Consider the following 23,149-nt stretch of genomic DNA (forward strand, 5'->3'; position numbering starts at 1 on the left):
TTCAAAGATTCTGAGATCCTGTAATTCTCAGGTTCTGTGATTCAAAGATTCTAATATTCAAATATTTGATAATTCTATGATTCTATCATTCTGTGTGTCTAAGATTCTGTGGTTTTGTGGTTCTTATTCCCTGATTTCAGCCGGCTGAAAGCTTCCTGAACCCCCTCCCCTTCTCTCTCCTCTTTCCCCTCCTTTCCCCTTCCTTTCTTTAGACCACAGCTGACTTTTCTTTGCTGGGGCAGCTGGTGGCTTTGCTGGCCCTGCACATTGGTGACACCAGACCAGAAATTGGCCAGATATCCGCAGAGGCTGCCTACCACCTGCACCACCTCCTCATGAAAGGAAACCCCTCATGAAAGGAAACCCCCCAAGAAACTCCTCCTAGTGGAGTTTGGAAACGAGGAGGAAACAGAGGAAGTAAGGACATTGCAGGGTTTGGAGCAAAAGGGATGTAGGAGATTTTGTAGAAAACAAAGATGAGAATGGCTGAGACCTTTTTGGCTCAGTGATGACACTTGTGCTGGTTTTAAGAAGGCTAAGGCTGGATAGGAGGCCACTGAGCGATCCTAGGGCTGTTGAGACATTTGTCCAAACCTCCCAGAAGAAGGTAAGGGCAAAACAAAGGACCATTTTTTTTCATGAAAAATAACATTTGGTGAGCCAGTGTGGCAGTGGTGAAGGCTCCAGATGTTTTTATGGCTTTGTCAGCCGCCTTGAGTCGTCATGTGCGAATAGGCGCCAATATAAATTTCCTAAAATATACCAATAAATAAAATATCACAGGCCGTCTCTTCCGAAATGAGGAAAGGATCTGATTCCCTCCCAATCGGTTTCTCCCCCTCTGCAGAAATGCCAGGGAGATTTGGGAGGCGCTGGCTGAAGCCCCTAATGTCAATCTCAAGATCATGAAGCCCCTCATGAAAAGGCTAGAAGACCAAGACCCCAGCACCAATGCCCTCTCAAGGAGGAATAGCAAGTCCCTCATGCCCATTGCTGTAAGCCCTCCACTGGTGGCTCTCTTTCCCTTGGATCTAGAGGTGGGGAACACCTAAGGGAAGGGGAGAGGGAGGCAGTGGGAAAACTGCTGGGGCTAAAATTGGAGCATCATTTGGCATAAGCCCCTCCTCCTTTTTAGGTGGAGGCAGATGTTTCTCTTCCTGGGCTCAATGAGAATGTATCTGTCGAACAAAACTCCTCATTGGCAACAGGAAGGGCATCTGGCCAGTAAACCCTCAGCTCCGTTCAGTTGGCCAGACTCCACCCTGCAAGGGATTCTGGGGAAGAGGAAGAAGGTGATGAATCTAAGTAAACTGGGGAGCCCAAGGTGACTCTCCCTTCATTCCATTTCTAGGCCACCAACGCCCTCTCTTTCCTCCTGTCCCTCCCGAACACTGCTGAGCTCCTCTCCAACAAATTCTCCAACCTGCTCCTCGCCCTGGTCACGCAGCTGTACTTCCTCCTGGGAGCCAGCAAGAGTGGATCCAGGAGGTCCAGCAGTCATGGACCTTTCAGAACAGATCAACCTCTTGAGGTAAGGAAATCTCCTGGGACCAATCTGGATCCAACTGGATATAACTGAAAGGGGAAGAAATAAAGCGAGGCTGATTTGCTATTGTGTTTTGTGGTTGTTGCACAAGCCGCCAAGTGAAAGCTGGAGCTCTCCTGAAGGGCAGCGGGAGGCCGGTTGGGGACAGGGGAAGCATGGCCTTTGCAGGGGGCATCAGCTGAAGCATTGGCACCGACTCTTCTCCCTTCCTTTGATTTAGCACAGCAGTGGAGGCGATCAAAAACCTCATCCTGTCTGCAGGATACGAAGAGGAATACGAAGATTTGATGACGCTGGGATGCTGGAAGATGCTCTTGAGCCCAGATAGTCTGTTTGAGGCCATTTTCCACCTGGTCCGGTAAGAACTTCAGAGTCCAAAGAACTTGGCCTTGAGTGGCAGTGGGTGAGAGAGGGAGGGGAGGGCTGAGGGAGAAGAGGAAGAAGAGGCAGAGAGAGAGAAAGTGAGGGAGAGGGGGAAGAGGGAGGGAAGGGGGAGGGAGAGAGAAAGAGAGGAAGAGGGAGGGTTAGATAAAGGAAAAGGAGAGAGGAAGGGAGAAAGAGAGAGGAAGGGAGGGCAGAAGGAGAGGAAGAAGAAGAGGCACAGAGAGAAAGAGAAAGAAAGGGTGGTTGAGTGGGAGGAAAGATAGAGAGAGGGAAGGGGAGATAGAGGAGAGGAAGGGAAGGGAGAGAGCAAAAGAGAGGGAGGCGGAGGGGGAGAGAGAGGGAGACAAAGAAAGGAGAGGGAGAGAGGAAGAGGAGGGAAGAAGAAAAAGACAGAGAAAGAGAGGGAGTGTCAGAGGGAGACAAAAGGAGAGAGAGAATGAGATGTAGAGGGAGGGACGGAAGGAGAGGGAGGAGGAGGGAGAGAAAGACAGAAAAAGAGAGAGAGGGTGAGAAATTCTGTAAATGGACTAATTCATTGAGTAATTCATTTATCCATAATTCAGATAATCATTTCTCTAGCTTGGTGATTTTCTCCTCACTCACCAGCGGATCTTATCTGATTTCTCACTATTTGATCTTTAGGAAACTCTTTGCATACTCTCAAGTGGAGATGAAGATGATGTTCAGCAGGGACGTGCAGTCACTAGAGGCAGGGGAGGCGGGGCCTCACCAGTCTCCTAAGGGAAAAGAAAGAATTTTAAATAATTTTTTTTAAATAATTAAAGCCAGGGTAGTTGCTACCAGATTCAAAGTCACAGTGGCTTGGTGTCTGCTCTCAGTGTTAACTATGGGAGGAGGCCAGAGAACTCGGGGCCTCTTTTGCCTAAGGAATTTTGCGCCTTTTAAAAGTTAAGGAGGAGTTAAAAAGCGAAAACTTTCATATGCAAAAGAGGCACTGATTCTCCCGCCTCCTGATCGGGGAGCAGCGAATCATGCCTTATGAGCATGCTTACATTGACCATGCTTACGTTGGCCAGAGAAGAGGAGAGTTGAGAGAGTTTCCACAGCTGGAAAAGGTGGATCAGATGGAGCGAGGGGGGGATTCAAATTTATTGTAATTTAATTTGTAATTTTTTATTGTGAGGTGTTTGTGTGTGTTTTCTTTCTTCACAGCGGTGGGGTCAGAGGAGGCAGGTGGCGAGGCGGTGGAGTGCAGAGGCAGCAGGGACGTTCTCCCCGCTGTGTCCCAAAAGGCCAGGTGTTTCGCGTTTATGTCTGCCATAAACGCGAGACGCCTGGCCTGTTGGACACAGTGGTGGCAGGGGAGGAATGGACTGGGTGGGCTGGCTGGCTGGGGAGGGGGGAGTCCTTTAAAGCCCGTCTTCCCAGCAAGACTTCCTTTCGGCTCGCGCAGGCTGTGGAAGGAGGAGGAGGAGGGAACCAAAGAGAGGCTTTTACCAGGCGTGTGCCCCACAGTCAGGACCGTCATTGCGCCTCAAGCCGCGTTTCTTCCTGCAAAGCCCTTTGGGCATCAGGCGGAGCTCTCGGGTTGCCCGAAGGGCTTTGCAGGAAGAAACACGGATTGAGGCGTAATGACTATCCTGGCTGTGGGGCGCACGCCTGGTAAGAGCTTCTCTTTGGTTCCCTCCTCCTCCTTCCACAGCCTGTGCGACGCTGCCGCCATAGGCCGAGAGCTGCCGCCAACACTGCTGCACAGCTGAGAGAGGGAGAGCGCGAAAGCAGAGGCAGGGCGCCAAGCTTTGGTTAAGGCAGGCAAGGGAAACCGCAAGCCGAAAGGAAGTCTTACTGGGAAGACACGGCAGCAGGGCTTAAAAGGGCTCCCCCCTCCCCAGCCAGCCAGCCCACCCAGCCCATTCCTCCCCCGCCACCACTGTGTCCAACAGGCCAAGTTGCTGGGAGGAGAAAGTTTGGGCTGCAGAGCAGAGTTTGAACTGCCGAGTGACGTGCGGTGAGCTTCATGGCTGGTGAGGGTCCCGCTCTATGGTGGACGCGGTGCTGGGGCTTCGGCAGGGCTTTCGCACTTGCCTCACTGGCCATGAAGCTCACTGCATATCACTGATGTTCAGACATGCCAACACCTACCTGCACCATCCCGACTTAAGGGAGAAGACAATTGGCATGGTGTTCTTCTCGGAGGTGAGGATGCACCACAACATTGTCGAGCTCCAGGAAAGTTGTGCAGGGTTCAGGGGGACTTTATGATTAGGAAGTTGAAGTTGTGGCGGCTCCATCACTGGAGGCTTTGAAGAAGAGACTGGACAGCTGTTTGTCTGACATAGTAGATGGTCTCCTGCTTGGTCAAGGGGTTGGACTAGAAGACCTCCAAGGTCTCCTCTTACTCTGTTAATCGATGGAATTGGAGGGAGGGAGGAAGATTCAATGACCCCAAATTCCGTTTCCTCTTTGCATTATAGACAGTTTTGTATTGCCATTCTGTAGTCTCTGACATAAGACCGTCATAGAACCTCCAGTGGTCACTAAGTGATCGCAGAAGCCCTCAAGCCAACGCCGTGGTCATAAACTTGGGATAAACCAGATATTTCAGTGATTTTCTTCTACAGGTTGTCCTCGACCACAACTGAGCCACAACTGAGCGACTTATGACCACAACTGAGCCACAAGTTTCTGTTGCTCAGTCCCTAAGCAGTTTTTGTCCCATTTTACCACTTCCTTTGCCACAGTTGTTAAGTGAATTGCTGCAGTTGTTAAGTTAGTCACACGGTTAAGTGAATCTGGTTTCCCCATTGACTTGGCTTATCAGGCGGTCACAAAACGGATCATGTAACCTCAAAACACTGCGACCGTTAGCATGTGAAGCTGACATCATGACGATACGATTTCTTCTCTCCCTCGTAACTTTCTCCAGTCCTTCCTTCCTTCCTTCCTTCCTTCCTTCCTTCCTCTCCCTCTCCCCACTTTCCCTCTCCTTTTCCCTCTTCCTCTACTCAATAATCAATTTTAAGGAGTATTAAGGGGTGATATAGTCTATATATCAACAGATTCATATATTATAAGAAAACAAATATCATAGGATAGAAAGAATGAGAGAGACTTATTAATCTATGTCGGACATAGCGGCAGGGCGGCCAAAAGCCGCTTTCTTTCTTTTTGCCTCACCAGCCATAAACTTCACCGCATGTCACTGAATTAAACCATCTCCTTAGTTAATCAATACTAATGCCAATAATATCAAAAAATAATCTTATAGCATTAACAATACCAATGACAATAACAATATATTCCTTTGATAGTAGTATTATAACATTAATTCCTATTTTTTAAGTTCAACCTTACATATGACCCTCTTGGATTAAGTAATTATATAAATATTCTGAGTCCTTTGGTCCAGTAAATCTTCTTTCTCTCGCTCCGATTATTTCTTTTAGTAATGTCCAAAGATTAACATCAATGTTCTCCAATAGTCAGGTTTCTTGTTATCCAAGGGGTATAGTCACCAAAAGTTCTGTTTTCTCTTAAGGTGTACTATGGGGTGGGGGGGATTCCATATTTCACCAGTAGATGTCACTCTTTTACAAGCTAACCAGATACAGACTAACAAGAAACAGACTTGACAAAATGCACTGCTATGAGTCAGCTTTTTTTGTTCTTCAAACCTTCTTCAAACCTTCAATAGTTAACTCATTTCCCCCTGAAGGCATCCATGTAATCAGAGTTATTTACAGCTGGCCTTTGTTGTGTTAACTAATTAAGTTTAGATTCAGATCCTCATACAGTTCAGAGAAGAAAAGAAAAAAATCTCCAGCCTTCACTCACTCGCAGCTATAAAGGGGGGGGGGGGGTAAAAAAAAACAACCACCCTGCTCCTTAATCTTAATCTCTTGAGCTGTTTTGGAATAAAAATACCTTCCTCCAAGATCAGGAATCTGTTAAGCCACTTGCGACTCCTGCAGCTTCTCGCTTATTGCATGTGTTGAAGTTGTTTTAATCCAAACCAAAGATGCCTTTTAAAAAACAGGTTTACTGTTTTTACATTCTTATGCATGCCAGTTCTGTGTGTGAGGTAAATTAAGGTGGTTCTGACAAGTGTCGTCGGCATCTTCATATCAGGTCGCATGGGCAGCAAGCCACTCCCATCTGGTCACATGGGTGGCAAGCCACTCCCACAAAGGAGGCCACACCCACAGAGTAGGTTCGAACAATTTTTGAAACCCACCACTGCTATGGTCGTGCCAAACCAACCTTCTCTTCAGTCTTCCCTACAGGAAATCTTCGGTTTACAAAAGTCTTTCCAGAAACCCCTCCGGATGCCAGATCCAGCTGCTCTTCATGGAGCTCTCCATTCAAGCAACCATTCATCCTGGCAGCTAGCCCCACCCCCTCTGTTCTTTAATCTTTTTATTAATGGAATTTTTTTCAAACGCTTCTTACTTTTTAAACTGGACCGGATTTTTTCTTCTTCTACTACTTTCTTTCTTTTTCTTTTTTCAATTCTCTAGTGCATATTCTTTTTTAAAACTTTTCTTTTTCTCCTGATGTTTGGAATATAAAGAGGGGAGTAAAAGTAGAAGAAAAGAAGTTACACTGCCACTTAGAGGCTTGGAGGCTTGGAAACATTTTTTTTCTTTGCACATTTGATTTACATTTCAAGGTCTCTGAGCTTGTTTATTGAAAATGATAGACAGATGAGCATGGATTGTTTATACAGGTGCTCCTCTGGGGTACTATCAGTAGCTGGACTGGAGTAAAAAGAAAGCCTTGAAAGAGAGAAGAATTGCAGTGAACTTGTTTGGAACTTAATAAAAAAAAGCCTTGGATTCTATATAGTGGCAGTGTATACTATCTGGAGGAATGTTGCAACACGAAAAAGAAAAGAAAGAGAATGCAGAATATTGAACAAAGAACAGAAGAATTGAAGAAAAAGATGAACAAAGAGATAAGAAAATTGGTGATATTGACAGGAGATTGAGGTTGGAAAAGACAAGAGTGGAATATTGTTATGGGAGATTGATAGATCAGATTTCCAAAATATAGAAGAAAAAAAGGAAAAAAATTGGGCAGCTCTAATGTTAGAAATTTTGGCAGAAGCATCGGTAATAACCAAAGTGAAGTTGATGCAAGGAACAGACGAGGGGTTTCAAGTCTTTACAAGATATGCAATGAAAAACAAGTTGCCAAGAGAAGTCCATATAAGATCTACCAAGAAAGCAATTAGAACACAAATACTACAAATGGCAAGAGATATAAGATTTCACAACCATTGGAAGGATACAGGATGATGTAATGAAGTGCTATAATAAAAACTAATTTAGTTAGAATATTACGCATAAAATGAATAATAGTTATAGTCAAATAAATGATTAATAATGAAATTCTATATAAATTGTAAGTGAGGACTATGGAGAGGATGCATGAAAGTTTTGTAACCAAAGATAAATAATTTTATATAGAATACAATGTAAAGATGTAATATTACTGGATGGTTTTAGGATGATGTAATGAAATGTCATAATATAAATCTATTCTAAATTTAGAATATCTCACATAAAGAAGTCATAATAATTATAGTCAAATAAATGTTAAATAATTATAATAATTGTATACATATATATTAGATTGATAATATGAGATTCTATATAAATTGTAAGTGAAGACTATGGTGAGGAGGCACAGGAGTTTTGTGACCAATTGACATACTGTATGTAACTGGAGGGTTTTTTTTATGTTGTATGTTTATTTTGTTTGTTTAAAAATTTAAAAAAAATTAAAAAAGAAAAAAAATAAACACTGTGACCGTCAAGTACCCAATTTTTGATCAGGTGACTGTGATCAATGGTCATGAGTCTGAAAAATGGAGTTGTCCCTTTTATCAGTGCCATGGTGACTTTCCGCCATCACTATATGAGGACTGTTTTTTCTTTTCCTCTCCCCATAATAGGTGAATGTGGCATCTCTTCATAGAGGCTGTGAGGAAAGTTCTCTTCCTTTGCTTGGTTAATAATCCATCACTCCACTCTTCTTCCCCAGCTTCTCTCTCACCCGGAGCTTGGACACTTGTTCATCATGAAGGACATCCTCAGCGTCTTCCAAAAATGGATAGCTGAGCCATATCCCCTCATCCAAATATTTGCTATTCGTGGACTGGGGTATCTTCTCCAGCACCCCTTTGAGGTAAGAGATGGGGGGTAGGAAGGGAGGGACTTTCAAGGGAGCAGCAGGTGTGACCTCACTCTCTAGGAATTCTACAAGGTTAGGAAGGGTAGAAGGAGGAGAAGAAGACAACCACCAGAAAGAGGATGCCCTCAGCTACAGTGGCCTCTCTTCTACAGAAGTGGAGGCATCCCTGGAAGATCTGAAGGATCAATTTGGAGACAGATCCTCTTGGAGGACATCCAAAGCAGAACAAGAAGCAATGGATGGAAACCAATGAAGGAGAGAAGCAACCTAGAACTAAGGAGAAATTTCCTGACAATAAGGACAATTAACCAGTGGAACGACTTGCCTCCAGAAGTTGTGGGTGCTCCAATACTGGAGGCTTTCAAGAAGAGACTGGACAACCATTTGTCCAGAATAGTGTAGGGTCTCCTGCTTGAGCAGGGGGTTGGACTAGATGACCTCCAAGTTCCTTTTCAACCCTGTTATTCTATGTTCTGTGGGCTTCTCTGTGTTTGTCATTCCTAGACTCAGAGAACTCCAGTGACCATGTTTAATCGTTCTCTCCTTTCCCTCCTTCCTGCAGAATACGATGTTAGAGCCGGTGCTAGTCTCTGTGGTCAACTGTGCTTGTCACCCAGACAAGTCTGTAGCAAAAGAATCACTCCGGACACTTCAGTTCCTTTTCCGGCATCTGAATGCTCAAACCTATGGATGGAAAGCTGTCAATCTTATTCCGGTCCTGGGGAATTATTTTGCTGATGTACGTCAACCAAATCACAACAAACTAATCCACCACCCCCTCTCTCTCTTCCTCTCCCACCCTCCCTCCCTTCTCTCTTTTTCTCCCACAAAGATCGCCTGGGTACCATCTGAAGAATTCTAATTTTATCAAAAAGTCTTAGAAATAGTTCAGCAACAACTGTGTTGTTCTCATCTAAAAGAGTGTGTGAGCTTGCAGATGATCATTGAGCCCTTCCAGAGAGCTGGAGAAGTGCCAGATGAGGTGGAAGAGAATGAAGGTTGCCATTCTCTTCAGCTTCACCAAACTACCATCAATCACCCTCCATATTTATTAAAAATCCAGATTGGTGTTGCTTGATCACAGACACTTTAAGGTGTGTGGATTTCAACTCTGCTGGCCTGAGAAGGTTGAAGTCCACACATCTGAAAGCTGCTCAGATTGGGAAACTCTGGTCTCCATCAGTATTTCTCCCTCTTGGCAACTTGAAGAGGTGAGGACTTCAACTCCCAGAATTCTCCAGCCAGCATACTGGAGTTGGAGTCCTCACATCTGAAAGCTGCAAAGATGGGAAAACAACCCCTTGATCACACCATAGAGGTTGCTATTCAATCAGATCAGCATCTAACAGTGATTCTGGCTCCATCTTATGGCCGCTTGAGGAAACAGCAACCGACGAACAACAAAACACAGAAGAGAAACAAAAGGGGGGGAAAGAGAAAAAAAAATCAAGGCTTGCCAGGATAAGCAGAATAAAACTGTCGAAGCAGCCGGGGGGCACGAACATGGGACTTGTCAACCCATTCCGTACGAGATGGAGGAAAATGCTTCCAAGCCACTAAGTACTGGATTTGATTACGCCGCCGTTGAGAGTCCAGTATCTCATGAACTTCAAAGTGACGTTCACCGTCAATCAACAGGGGTGCAGGTGGAGGGTCGACAGGCAGATGTAAAGTAGAAACACGAACAGGCTTAATGAGGTTAATGATGAACACGGTTGAGATGCTTTGGCAGCTGCAAACGAACGGAAACAGGATTGATGACTTTGATGATGGGAAATGGACCAACGTACTTAGGCCCCAGTTTCTTCGACTTTTGCATAGTGTGAAGGAATTTTGTGGACAAATTAACCAGGTCACCCTCCCTGTACTGATAAGGTTGCACACGCTTCTTATCAGCCTGTTTCTTATGAGCATGATGCGCAGCATCCAAAGTAGCAAGAGTTAAAGGCCAAACATAGCTCAGACGTTCGCGCCACTCAGCGATGGAAGAAACTTGCGGTTGTTCACGAGGTAGCTCAGGAATAGGAACAAAATCCTGACCAAAAACAACACAAGAAGGAGTGAAACCAGTGCTGCTATGGACCGAATTATTGTAGGCTACCTCAGCGTGCGGCAGCAAGTCCACCCAATCATCCTGCTGATAATTGATGAAACAACGTAAATATTGTTCCAAAACAGAATTAGTCGTCTCACACGCCCCATTAGTCTGAGGATGGTGGGCGGAGCTTAGGCCCTGGGCGGAGCCAATGCGTGTAAGAAATTCCTTCCAGAAAGCAGAAGTGAACTGGACACCTCTATCGGAAATGATGCGATCAGGGACCCCATGCAAACGGTAAATGTGGGAAATGAAGAGTTTAGCCAGTGCCTTAGCAGAAGGAATCTTGTGGCATGGAACAAAATGAACTTGTTTTGAAAATAAGTCTGTAACAACCCAAATGACGGTGTTCCCCTGGCTCTCAGGAAGCTTGACAATGAAGTCCATCGAAATTTCCCTCCAAGGGGCGACAGGGGGGGCGACAGATTGAAGTAAGCCTTGTGGTTTTCCAGGTGGCCGTTTAGCGGCTGCACAGACCGGACAACTGGCAATATAAAGTTCAATGTCCTTTTTCAAAGAGGGCCACCAAAATTGTCTCTTCACTAGGTGCAATGTTTTTACGAATCCAAAGTGACCCGCCAACTTAGAATCGTGAGCTCGTTGGAGGACGACGAGATGAAGAGAGGTTGGGACGTAAAGCTTGGTTCCAATCCACGGTAAATCGTCCCTCATTGTACACTCATCCTGATGCTGCTGGAACCAGTCATCCTGGGGAAGGGCGCGTCTGAGGTCAGAAAGAAAATCCTGAGGCACCTCCACTTTCGAGCGTGCCTGCTGACGAGTGACCACTGGAGCCGCAAGGCTGGATGTGGGAACGACAGGCTGAACAATACTCAGTTTAGAGCAGTTGTATTGAGGGAGTCTGGACAAAGCATCAGCCATGAAATTCTTCCCTCCAGGGATGTACTTGAGTGTGAAGTTGAAGCAGTTGAAATTTTGGGCCCAGCGCATCTGTTTAGGGGATAGGCGGCATGGGGTCCTCAAAGCCTCCAAATTTTTGTGGTCAGTCCACACTTCAAAAGGGTGTTTAGCGCCCTCTAGGAAGTGGTGCCATGTGGCCAGGGCCCAGCGCACTGCAAATGCCTCCTTCTCCCAAACGGCCCACCGTCTTTCAGTGTCTGTGAGCTTGCAGAAGGTGTAAGCGCAAGGTCGCAAATTACCTTGGTCGTTGGCTTGTAGCAAGATGGCCCCAACAGCGACGTCACTGGCATCGGCTTGGACGACGAAAGGCTTGTCCATGTCGGGATGCTTCAGAACTGGTTCCACAGCAAATAGGCGCTTTAACTTCTTGAAAGCAGCTTGACACTCCATGGTCCAATCCAGTGGTTTGCTAGGCTTAGGTTTAGGCCCACCTTTGGACTTCAACAAATTAGTGATGGGAAGTGCAATTTTGGCAAAAGAAGGAATGAACTGACGGTAGAAATTAGCAAAACCCAAAAACTTTTGCAATTGTCTGCGTGTCCGGGGTGCCTCCCACTCAGTGACCGCCTTCACTTTCCCAGGGTCCATCTCAATGCCAGTGGGGGAGATACGATACCCTAGGTAGTCAATCTTCGCCTGGTGAAATTCACACTTGGACAGCTTGGCATACAGTTCAGCGGCCCTGAGTTTGTTCAAGACAGTGCGGACCAAAGCGGCGTGTTCGTCGTAAGTCTGAGTCTAGATAAGGATATCGTCCAAATATACGATAACGCCTTTGTAAAGGTGGTCATGCAAGATTTCATTAATTAATTGCATGAAAACTGCAGGCGCCCCCTGCAGGCCAAAAGGCATCATCCAGAACTGGAAACAGCCGAGGGGGCACTTGAAAGCAGTCTTCCACTCATCCCCCTCCTTTATGCGGACTCTATAGTACGCTTCTCTGAGGTCCAGTTTAGTGAAAATGCGGCCCTTCCCCAATTGGGCTAACATGTCCTTCATTAACGGCAATGGGTAGAGGTTTTGGGCCAAGATCCCATTCAGATTCTTGAAATTAACACAAAGCCTCAGGGAGCCATCTTTCTTCTCTCTGAATAATACAGGGGCAGCTACTTTGGGCCGTGCTGGCTCGATGAAACCCCGTTGTAAATTTTTATCAATGAATTTTCTCATTTCCTCCATCTCCCTTGGGGACATGGAATATATTTGGAGCTTTGGAAGCTTGACACCGGGCAAAATGTCGATGGAGCAATCAGTAGGTCTGTGGGGCAGAAGTTTATCGGAAGATTCCTCACTAAAAACTCCTCTCAGGTCCCAATACACTTTTGGAATCTTTTCCTCTCCTTCAATCCTTTCCTGCCCTCTGGCGGCCAAAGCAGAACTGCAGCTAACAGGTTCCGGGGAAACACCCTTCCCCTCTGGAGGCGTGCTTGTGTGAATGCGCAACCAACCCTCCCTCCAATTTATGCGAGGGTTCCATTTTCGAAGCCAAGGGAGGCCTAAAATGAGGGGCCTGTCCATTCCAGGAGCCACAATAAAAGAGATTAATTCGGTGTGGGAGCCCATCTTCATCTCTAGAGGCTCAGTATAGAAGTGGGCTGGGCCACCCCCTGCTATGGACCCATCTATCTGGCAAAAGACAATAGGGGTTTTCAAAGTTTTTAACTTGAGGCCTAGTTTCTCCACCATAGCAGGATTTATCATACAGCGGGAACAGCCTGAGTCAAGGAGGGCGGGAAGCTGCTCTGACACCCCATCGAGCGGAACCCTTAACTCTATTGGGATCAGCATGGAGCCTTTGTTTGAACTCACCCAGTGAGGCGAGGCGTCGTCATCGGAGTCATCAGAGGAGCTGGTAGAGGCATCAGCTTCTCCCTCCATGTCCTGTCTGAAATGCGGGGGGGGGGGGGGGTGGCATCCGCGGCAAAAGCAGCTTCCTTTTTCTTCTTGTCCAGGGCATTGCTTGATCTCCCTTCTCTCTTGGCAGGGGGTGGGGTGGTCGCGGGTAGCTTAGCACGGCACTCCGGAGCGCGGTGGCCTCCCCTCCCACAACGAAAACATGTGAACGGCTTGACTTTGCCTGTGGGGCCTCCTTTCCCTTTGCTCCTCACTCGGAAAGGGGGCTTGTGAGTCGGGGAGGGAGATCTTGCTGCTCTTTCTCTCTCTCTCTCTCTCTCTCTCTCTCCTCGTTCGCATGTTGAAGTCTAATTAAATCAAGCTCAATATCTGCTGCATTTTCATATCAAGCAGTAACACGCTTAGGAAGGTAGCGATTAACACATTGTTGATGAATGTCTTCATTCAAGCCCAATGCAAACTTATCCAAAAGCACTTCTGCAGACCATCCTCTCATATAAGTACAGAGGTGTTGAAACTCCTGAATGTACTGAGTCACTGGCCTATCTCCCTGTGTGAGGGTCATAAATTTCAGTTTCCCCCGTTTCTCAGTGAGGGGATCATCAAATCGTCTCTTGAACGCAGTCATAAAAGCGTCAAAATTCCTCAGGAGGGGGGAATTGCTTTGGTGCAGACCCATCATCCAGTCGGCAGCCTCTTCCTTCAAAGCAAGTAACACCATACGTACTTTCATGTCATCCGATTCTAAATCAGGCCCATAAATTTCCATAAAGTTATAAACCTGCATAATGAAGAGGCCCAGTTTCTTGGGATTTCCGTCATACTTTACAATTAAGGGAGGGACTTTTGCCATTCTGTGTCTTCTTCCCCCCCTGCTCTGGCAGCCCCCCTGGCTTGGGGGGGGGGGTGAAACTGTCTCTGGGTTAGCTTGCTCCCATTCCCCCTCGGCCTCTTCACCCTCCCCGAATCTTTGCATAGAGTACCTATGTTCCACGTCCTCCGGCTGAACTCTTTCTCGGGGCCCTCATTCGGCCCCCATTTCAAGTGGCTTTGCCTGATGTTTTCTTCTGGTAACTCCAGCATCCCAGCTTGCGCTGTCCTCCTTTTGCCCCACAGATAAGGACCAACGGGGGGGGGGATCGCAGGGCCCGCTATTTCCAACTCAGCCATTCTCTCAGGTAATGATGGATCAGTAGTGTCCTTTTCAATTTCTTCATTGCTTCCGTGCAAAGACATTTTCTTCATTTCTTCTTGCAAGTACACCCTCCACAGAAGGTTGTAATCTCTTGGTGGGGTGTTAGTGAGATTTCGCTTACTGTCAGCACCTCTCCATTAAATAATTAGGAAAGAAAGACCACGAGACTCCATGTGTGGAAATCAAGTGTACTTTTACTAATTAAAAATGATTAAAGGCATAGCGAAGCGAAATCTGAATATTTAGGCGCGAAAGCGATTGATATATAGAATAGCCCATTCCCCTCCCCTTGGCATCACAGTTACAGTCCAATCATAATTCTCCCAAGTGTCAGGTGCGAGATAACTTCAAAAGGCATCATGAAGATGGAATGTCGGTGCCGTTATTCCTGGCGGGAAACTCCCATGCATGCGCAGTCCGATCAGCAGTTGAACTCCAGAACTTTCCTCCAGCACACTTAGTAACCCCTCCCAAATACCATGCCCTCCCTCCCCGTTTCATGGCAGCCGAAGCAACAGCAAAGCAGAGGCTGACAGAAAGTGTGTTGATCTGGTGAGAGGACTTTTTATCATTATTATTTGAGAGAACACACTAAAAGACTAAAAGTTAATTTAAAATTGAAGACTGAAGAGGCTAAGCGGCGAGATTAAGTCAGAGTCAAGTTGAGTGGTTTTTTTTCTTCCTTTTTATTGTTGGAATTTGGCTGGATTTTTACAAAGGTCTTTTACTTTTTAAACTGGACAGGGTTTTTTTGTCTTTTCTTTCCTAAATATTTGCATAATAATTTTTGCTGTCTAAGACTTTTTCCTCCCTACTTTTTTTCTCTTTCCAAGGCTCTAAATGTATTTCATTTTTGAATCTGTTTTTCTTTTCTGAGTATAAGGAAAATAAGGGAAGTGGAAGAGAATAAATAACACTGCCATCTAGAGGCCTGGAAACATTGTTTTCTTTTTCTTGTATGAGTGTTTAGAGAAAAGTTTAAAAAAAGTTAAGACCTGATGTTATATTTCAAGAACTTTAAGCCTGTTTATGAAATGATAGTGGGATGAGCATGGGGGATTGTTTATACAGGTACTCTTCTTGGATACAATCAGTGTATGGAGTTTGGGCATGAAAGAAAATTTGGAATTCAAAGAAAGAAGACTGTAGTGAACTTGAAAAGACAATTGCTAATTTTGTTTGGAACTTAATATAAGAGCCTTGGATTTTACAGTGGCAGTGTTTCTCTCTCCCTTTTTTTCTCTGTCTTTTTACTCCCTTACTCTCCTTCTCATTTAACCACTGCCAGCTGGTCTGAAACCTTCTGCAGAGGAAGTTTGGCTTCCCCCCTTTTTTCTTAAAGAAGGTGGGCTTCTTTTCTGTTTTTCTTGTCTATTTGGGGGGATGCATATATAGACATATATTTTCCCCTTTTCCTGCTGGATTTTGTTATTTTATTTCACTGAACTTAATTAAGATAAAGAACATGAAGACTTTTGTTATTGTTCCTTTTATTTATTTATTTTGTGAATGATATGTTTTTTCTTTTTTTTTCTTTTAAACAACTGGAACCAATTGGATTAGGACAAACAAGAGCATGAAGTTTTTTTTTCCTTTTTTCCTTTCCCCCCTTTTTTTCTTTTTTCCATTTCCTTTTTTCTCTCTCTTCTTATTAGGGTCACTTGGGATTATAACTGTCCTCTATATAAGTAGATTAAGGTATAGAAGAACCTGAAGACTTTGTATTTTTCAACTACCATATAGTATATCAACTGTTTTGAAATGAGTAAAAAGATAACAGCCGCTGGCTCTGCAATACCAACTTCCTCTTCTTCATCATCTGGAGGACAAAGATCAATTCACACAATGTTGCAACAGGAAAAAGACAAGGAAGTGATACTGCAGATGATTATGCAAGGAATACAAAAAATACAAGTAAGACCAGAGAAGATAGAAAAGAGAACAGATAACATTGAAAAGAGAATAGAAAATATAGAACAAAGAAGAGAAAACATCAAACAAAAAGCAGGGAATGGAGATGGGAAAATTGAGAATATTCACCAAATGATGATGAAATATGAAGAAAAACTGAAGAAAAAGATGAGCAAAGAGATAAGAAAATTGGAAATATTGATACCAGATTCAGTGTGGTTGAAAAAGATAACAGTGGAATACTGGGATGGGAGATCAATGGATCAGAATTTTATCTCAGATTTCAGATTTTATTTCAGATTTAGAAGAAAAGGGAGAAAATCTGGCAGAAATAATGATAGAAATTCTGGCAGACATCTTGAAGATAACCAAAGAGAAGATGATGGATGGTATAGACAAGTTGTTTTGAGTCTATATAAGATATGCAGCGAGAAACAATCTCCCAAGAGAAGTTCATATAAGATTTACTAAGAAAGCAATTAAGACACAAATATTAGAGAAGGCAAGAGACAAAAGACTGGAATAAAAAATAAGGAGATTGCGGTTTTGAAACAAGTACCAAGAAGAGTGAAAGAGAAGAGAAGAGAATACCAATTTGTGACTAAAATTTTACTTTAAAAAGTTGTTAATTACAGATGGCTGATATCAGAAGGTCTCATGTTTGTATGGCAAGGACAAAGATACCGAATAGATTCAACTGTGAAAGCAGAACTATTCTATGCAGAACATTTGAGAGGGAAAGATGAGGAGACAGGAAAAGAAAAACCACTAATTGTACTCCAAGAGGAGTACAGAAAGAAGAAGGTGCGGTAGGCAGCATTGACCTTAGAGAACACCAAGAACTGAGATCTAGGAAGAAGGTGGGACTTAGCAGTGAGAAGACGTATTTCCAAGCTATTCCTGAAATTCCTCTATTCCGAAGGAATTGGATGGTTCATTTTTGAACCCAAGCTGTCCCGGACTGACAGTGAAAGGTTGGAGGAGATCCAGAGACCCCAGAGACGTTCGCAAAGTCCCTGGGGGCTTGGAATTTAACCTCCTTTGCCAGTGACTTCTGGATTAGCCGTAAGCTAACCAAAACTGTAGGTTGCTTCTAAGAATGGCATGTTTCCAGCTGGTAAGATGATTTTATTACTCAGAGAGACACGGTCCGCATAAAATTTAAGTTAATTGAAACCAAAGAACAGAAGAATCTAGCGGTGAATTGGATCTCTTTATTGGTTTATGGACGGTGGTTACCCTATTTTTAAATGTTTTAAATGCTACTTACATGGACAAAGGAAAGATTATTCCAACATCTCCTCTGACTCTCTGTAAGTGGGCTGTAAACCAATTTACTATAACTTGGCTCCCTACAACTTGACACTTTTATTGCTTGGCTGGGTTGGTCTAAGATCAGATAAGATTGTACAGCTCTCAGCTTGTTTTTACTTGCAAATACCTGAAAGCCTCTAAAGGGAAAATACTAACTACGTACAAAGATGGCGTCTGTTCAAGTTTCAAATGATTCATTTCAAATGATTTTTTTCGCACTACAAAAGCTGACTGACACGTATGACAGATTTGAAAGAAAGCTGGATTATTTGCTGTTTTTAACATCAAAATATGAAGAAAAAAATGAGAATGTTGAATGTTTGAATGTTCCTGAAATACAAACAAAGGATGTCAGAGATGAAGATTTTCAATTTGCTGACATTCCGGGCATCTGGTTTACCTCTGAGGGAGAAAAAGATGGAACGTTAGAAGGGGGGGCAGCCACACAGAAGATTTACTTCGAAAGACAGAGCGTAGGAGGAACAAGAAGCATTAAAGAATTTATACTTTATGAAATATCATTTGCAAAACTTTTGATATCACCACTGAGAATTAAAGATAAGCTGAAAAGTGGAATAAACGTAGGACAACGACATTATATGAGAGGCACCTTAAGCAAAAAGGTGCAAAGATCTTCTTGTTTGGACTTGCTCATAAAGACGTTTGGAGAACTTGATCCACGAATGGCAACAGGATTAAGGAGGTTTTGTTATTGGAGAGACACAGGCTGATAGATGGAAGAATACAATTCAAAATTAGCTAAACCTAATTAATTTTATTTGTAATAGACATAGTTGAATAATAATTGATAATGATAGTAATGTATAAAATGTGGTGTTGATATGATAAATAATAATTGGATATGAGAAGGGAAGGTTAGAAATATTTTTGGACCATATACAAAGGTTATTAATCACAATAATTATCACTATTAAAAAATAAAATAAAACTATATACAGTTAAATGTTAACTAATATGGGGAAATATTATAATATACGATATAATTACATAAAGAAAGGAGAATGATAAACTATATACATGGAGGATGGAATTTTTGGTATTAAATATTATGGATGTTTAGCTAAAACAGGATATGAGGATTTGATGTTAATGGAGGATTTTATAAACAAGTAAATGAAATGCTGGCATGTGGTTATGGATTAAATATTTGGCATAGTTGATGAAAGATGTTTAAACAACTGTAGTCAACTAAAAGTGGAGGTATGATGATGTCAATATGGTAAACATTTGAGTTAAGATATTTGAATTAATATGAATTAATGGAAGAGATGCACAAAACATGTTGTAACCAGCTGATATACTTTTTTATAATATATACTTGTGTTCTTTTTTTTTCTTTTTTTTTCCTTGCCTAGTTTTCTGTTTTTGTCTTTTTTGTGTTTTGATTTTTTCTTTTCCCACTGGTGTGGGCATGTGTTGTTTATGTAACAAAATAAAAAAAATTAGTAATAAAAAAAAAGAACCAAGATCTACTAGAGCAGTAAATCCTTCTTATAAAATATAAATATGGAAGCGAAAAAATTGATTACAATTAATATAAATGGACTTAATTTGGCTATTAAAAGAAGGAAAACATTTGATAAATTAGAGAAATTAAAATTGGACAAAATCTGCCTACAAGAAGTACATATTAAAAAGCAACATGAACAAATACTGGTGCAGCCAAAATTAGGGAAAATATTTACTGCGTTGCCAAGATGTAAGAAAAGAGGAGTGGTTTTGTATATCAAAGATACAATCCCAGCAGAACAAATCTACACAGATGATGATGGAAGAATTTTGATGGTGGAAATTATGGGCAATAATAAGAAAATACTTTTAGTAGCAATTTATGCTCTTAATGACAACCAAGATGAATTTTATAGAAAATTACACATGAAAATATTTGCCAATCACCTCCAAGATGTGGCTTTACTCCCAAGTTCACCCTGTTTTCTTAGTAGTAGTCTTCTGGCATCTCTGCACACGCACGCACTGGGAACAGGTTCCAGCTGTTCCTCTGCCTCACTGCTGTCTAGCTCCTTCTCTACCTCCAATGCTTCAGTGAACTTCCCTCAGTCCCCAGGACTGGCCCATGTTTTTCCACAACCTCCTCACTGTCTGACTCTGCTGCCAGTTTCACTGGTGCCCCACAACAAAAGGGGACATAAATGACAAGGCGCGAGCAAGGATGAGTGCAGCCTGGATGAGTTGGCGAGACCTCACTGATGTGTTATGTGACAGATGGATGCCAGCCCATCTTGAATCTAAGAGATACAAGAGAACCATCCTCCTGTTGCACTGTAGGGCCCTGAATGCTGGGCAGCAACAGGAGGGAGCAAAAGCTCTCTCCATACCATGGAAATGTGAAGGCTCCATTGTATATAGGGCACTTCCCTTCCTGACCACATCACACATGAAACCATTTGACCACATTTTGGTGTGGCACCAATTACAGAGAAGATGAGAGAAGTCCGACTCCGCTGATAAGGACACATCCCGAGAGCAGCACCTTCCACCATGGCCAAGGCTACCTACCAACTAGAAGTCAATGACTGGTGACTTTGTGGGCAACCAAAACAGGGATGGCAAGAGGTCATCAACAAAGATATGGAAGTTGCAGGCCTTCTCCCAGGCAATGCAGGTGACGGAGCAAAGTGGCCCTCAATGATCCAAAACTGAACCCTGCACCTGTGGGAATATGCTAGGAAGAAGAAGATGGGGCCCTTGGTTCTCCCTGGACTTGGTTCTTTATTTTCACACTTTTCATGACCCAACTACATCATCAGTGCTGGTGAGTGTGATGTTTGCTCCCTGCTTTTTCAGGGCAAGCTATTTGTATAAACAGAGAGCAAACTTCACTCCCTTCTAGCACTGATGATGTTCTATAGTTGGGCCATGAAATGTCTGCAAGAAAACAACCAAGCTCACAGAGCATCATGGACCCCATAGTCCTCATCATCATCCCCTCCCTCTTCTTTCCTCCCCCTCACTCCTTCCTCCTCCCCTTCCTCCCCTTCTTCTCCTCCACTCTGAAAACCTTGTACTCCCTTGTAGTACTGACAATGTTCCCTATGTCAGGGTTCTGACCGATGTCCTAATTCAGTGGTTCTCTACCTTCCCAATGCCACGACCCTTTAACACAGTTCCTCATGTTGTGGTGACCCCCAACCATAAAATTGGTGTCTCGGTTCCTAAGACCATTGAAAATATGTGTTTTCCGATGGTCTTAGGCGATCCCTGTGAAAGGGTCAAAGGGTCCCGACCCACAGGTTGAGAACCACTGCCCTAAGTAAATCATGGGCCTCATCCAAACCTTTGAAAGAAATCCAGTTGTTTATTAGGAGCTTCATATCTGCCCCATCCAAGTGGAACCAAATCTGACCTCACTTTTTGCGCGTTAGCTCTGACCCTGTTTCCCCCTCCCCCAAGGTGGGTCATCAGTTACATTTCCCAACTAAGCAATTTTGCAGTTTGTAGAAGTCCCTCCCTACGGACACTGTAGATCCCCCTGGAGATGACCTTTATGTTGCTGCTTGAATTTGCTTTCTTTTGACTTAAATGCATACATGTCTGCCACACCAATTCATCTCCGCACCCCCCCTTATCCCCCAGAGCTAGGGTGGGGCTTTGCTAGCAGCGGTGCCTCTTCCGTCCCATAGATTTCCACTGCTCTCCTCTCCTCTGCCTTCTGGGCTTCCATGCATCAGGCACTGGGCCCAGCTATTCCTCCTCTTCCTCATCAGCCACCTCCAGACCTGGGGGCAGTTGAGTCTCCATCTGGGGGCTGAAGGACGGCCCAGTCTCCACACCTGTCACTCTCTCTCTCTGCCAGCTCCATTCCCTCTTCCCCCTCGGAACTCCTAGGTTGCTTCAATGCTGACACTGACTCCCACACTGCCTCCTCCCCCCCCCCTCTGATTCGGCTACTGTGGCAGACAGATCCCAACAATAAATCAAGGGCTACCAGCCTCTGGAGACAGGTTGTTTCCTGGCCATTCCAGACAGAGGAAGAAAATCCAGGCACTTCATCTCACCATTTGTGGCAGAGCTTTTCCTTCTGTTCCTCTCAAAAGCTCTCTTGGCTCCAGCTGATGCAATCCGGATGGTCCTTCTTAGGTGTTTCGTGTCTGTCCCAGCTAGAAAAGTTGAATCAATGATCCAATGCCCCCTGAGGCAGAAGGGAGACCAACCCTCCCCTTGGAAACACAGAAAAACCTCTTCCTTCCTCTGCTCCTTCACTTCCTCACAACTTCTTTTTTGTTGTCCTTGTTGTTGTTGTTGTTGTGGTGGTGGTGGTGGTGGTTGTTGTTATTGTTGTCCAAGCATATTCCTGTAGACCACAAAGTCCCCAGGGGGGAAATGAGTGGATTGCAGCCCATCAGCAAGAAACCTTCAATGCCACAAAGCGATTCCCACTTCTAGTCTAAAGACAAGGTAAATATGCTGAGCTTTTCCCCTTTAAGCATGGCAGTTGTCTTAGACAAAGGTCAGAAGAGGACAACTTGCTGTGGCCAACTCACCACTGCCTACAAGTCACGGCCGACTAGCCACGGGTTAATTTAACAATTTCATTCTTTCCAATAATGTTAAAAATCATTTTTTTGAAATTTTTTTTATTTTATTTTCAAAACAAACTTACAACTCCTCCTTCTTTACATACTGTAGAAAGTGTATCAGCTGGTTACAAAAGGCTTTTGTGCATCTCTTCCACCGTCATCAAATATAATTCATATTAATTCAAATATCTTAACTCAAATATTTATTATGTTACCATCATCATGCCTCCACTTTTATTTGACTATAGTTATTTAAATGTCCTTCATCCTAAAATATACCAAGATTTAATACAATGCTGTATTAAATGCTGGCATTTCATTTACTTATTTGTAAAAATCTCCATTAACATTAAATCCTCATATCCTGTTGTAGCTAAACATCCATAATATTTAATATCAAAATTTTCTAATCCTCCGTGCATATAATTTATGATCATTATCCTTTCTTTATTTAACTATATCCTATATCATAACATTTTCCCCCTATAAGTTAAAACTTCTCTGTGTCTAATTTTGTTTTTTATTATTGTTATTAATAATCTTTATATATAGTCCAAAAATATTTCTAACCTTCCCTTCTCATATCCAATTATTACTTATCATAGCTCAACATTGTATACATTACTATCATTATCAATTTTTATTTAACTGTACCTATTATCACTGGATTTAACTAAGTTTAGCTAATTTTGAATTATACTCTTCCTTCTATCAACCTGTATCTCTCCAATAACAAAACAATCTTATATCTACTGCCATTTGTGGATCCAATTCTCCAAACTTTTTTTAAACAAGTCTGTACGAAGTCCTCTTTGACCTTCTTGTTTGTAGTATCTCTCATATAATGTTGATGCCCTCCTTCTGTTTCCTTTGTCAGCTTATCTTTAATTCTCAGCAGTGTTATCAAATATTTTGCAAATAGTATTTCATAGCCCATAAGTTCTTTAATGCTTTCTTCTCCTTCTATGTCCTGTCCTTTGAAATAAGTTTTCTCTCCATTTAATTCCTCTTCGAATATTCCATTCTTTCCTCCCTCAGAAATAAACCAATTGCCACGAATATCAACAGGCTCAAACTCTTGCATTTCAATTTTTTGAATTTCCATCACATTTTTTCATCACATTTTGTTGCCAAATGCACCAAATAGTCCAATTTTCTCTCAATTCTTTCCTCTGTATCAAACATCCTCTTGAAAGCTAAAAGTATCGCTTGAA

The sequence above is a fragment of the Thamnophis elegans genome, chromosome 3 (assembly GCF_009769535.1).
Source record: "Thamnophis elegans isolate rThaEle1 chromosome 3, rThaEle1.pri, whole genome shotgun sequence".
Taxonomy (NCBI): Eukaryota; Metazoa; Chordata; class Lepidosauria; order Squamata; family Colubridae; genus Thamnophis; species Thamnophis elegans.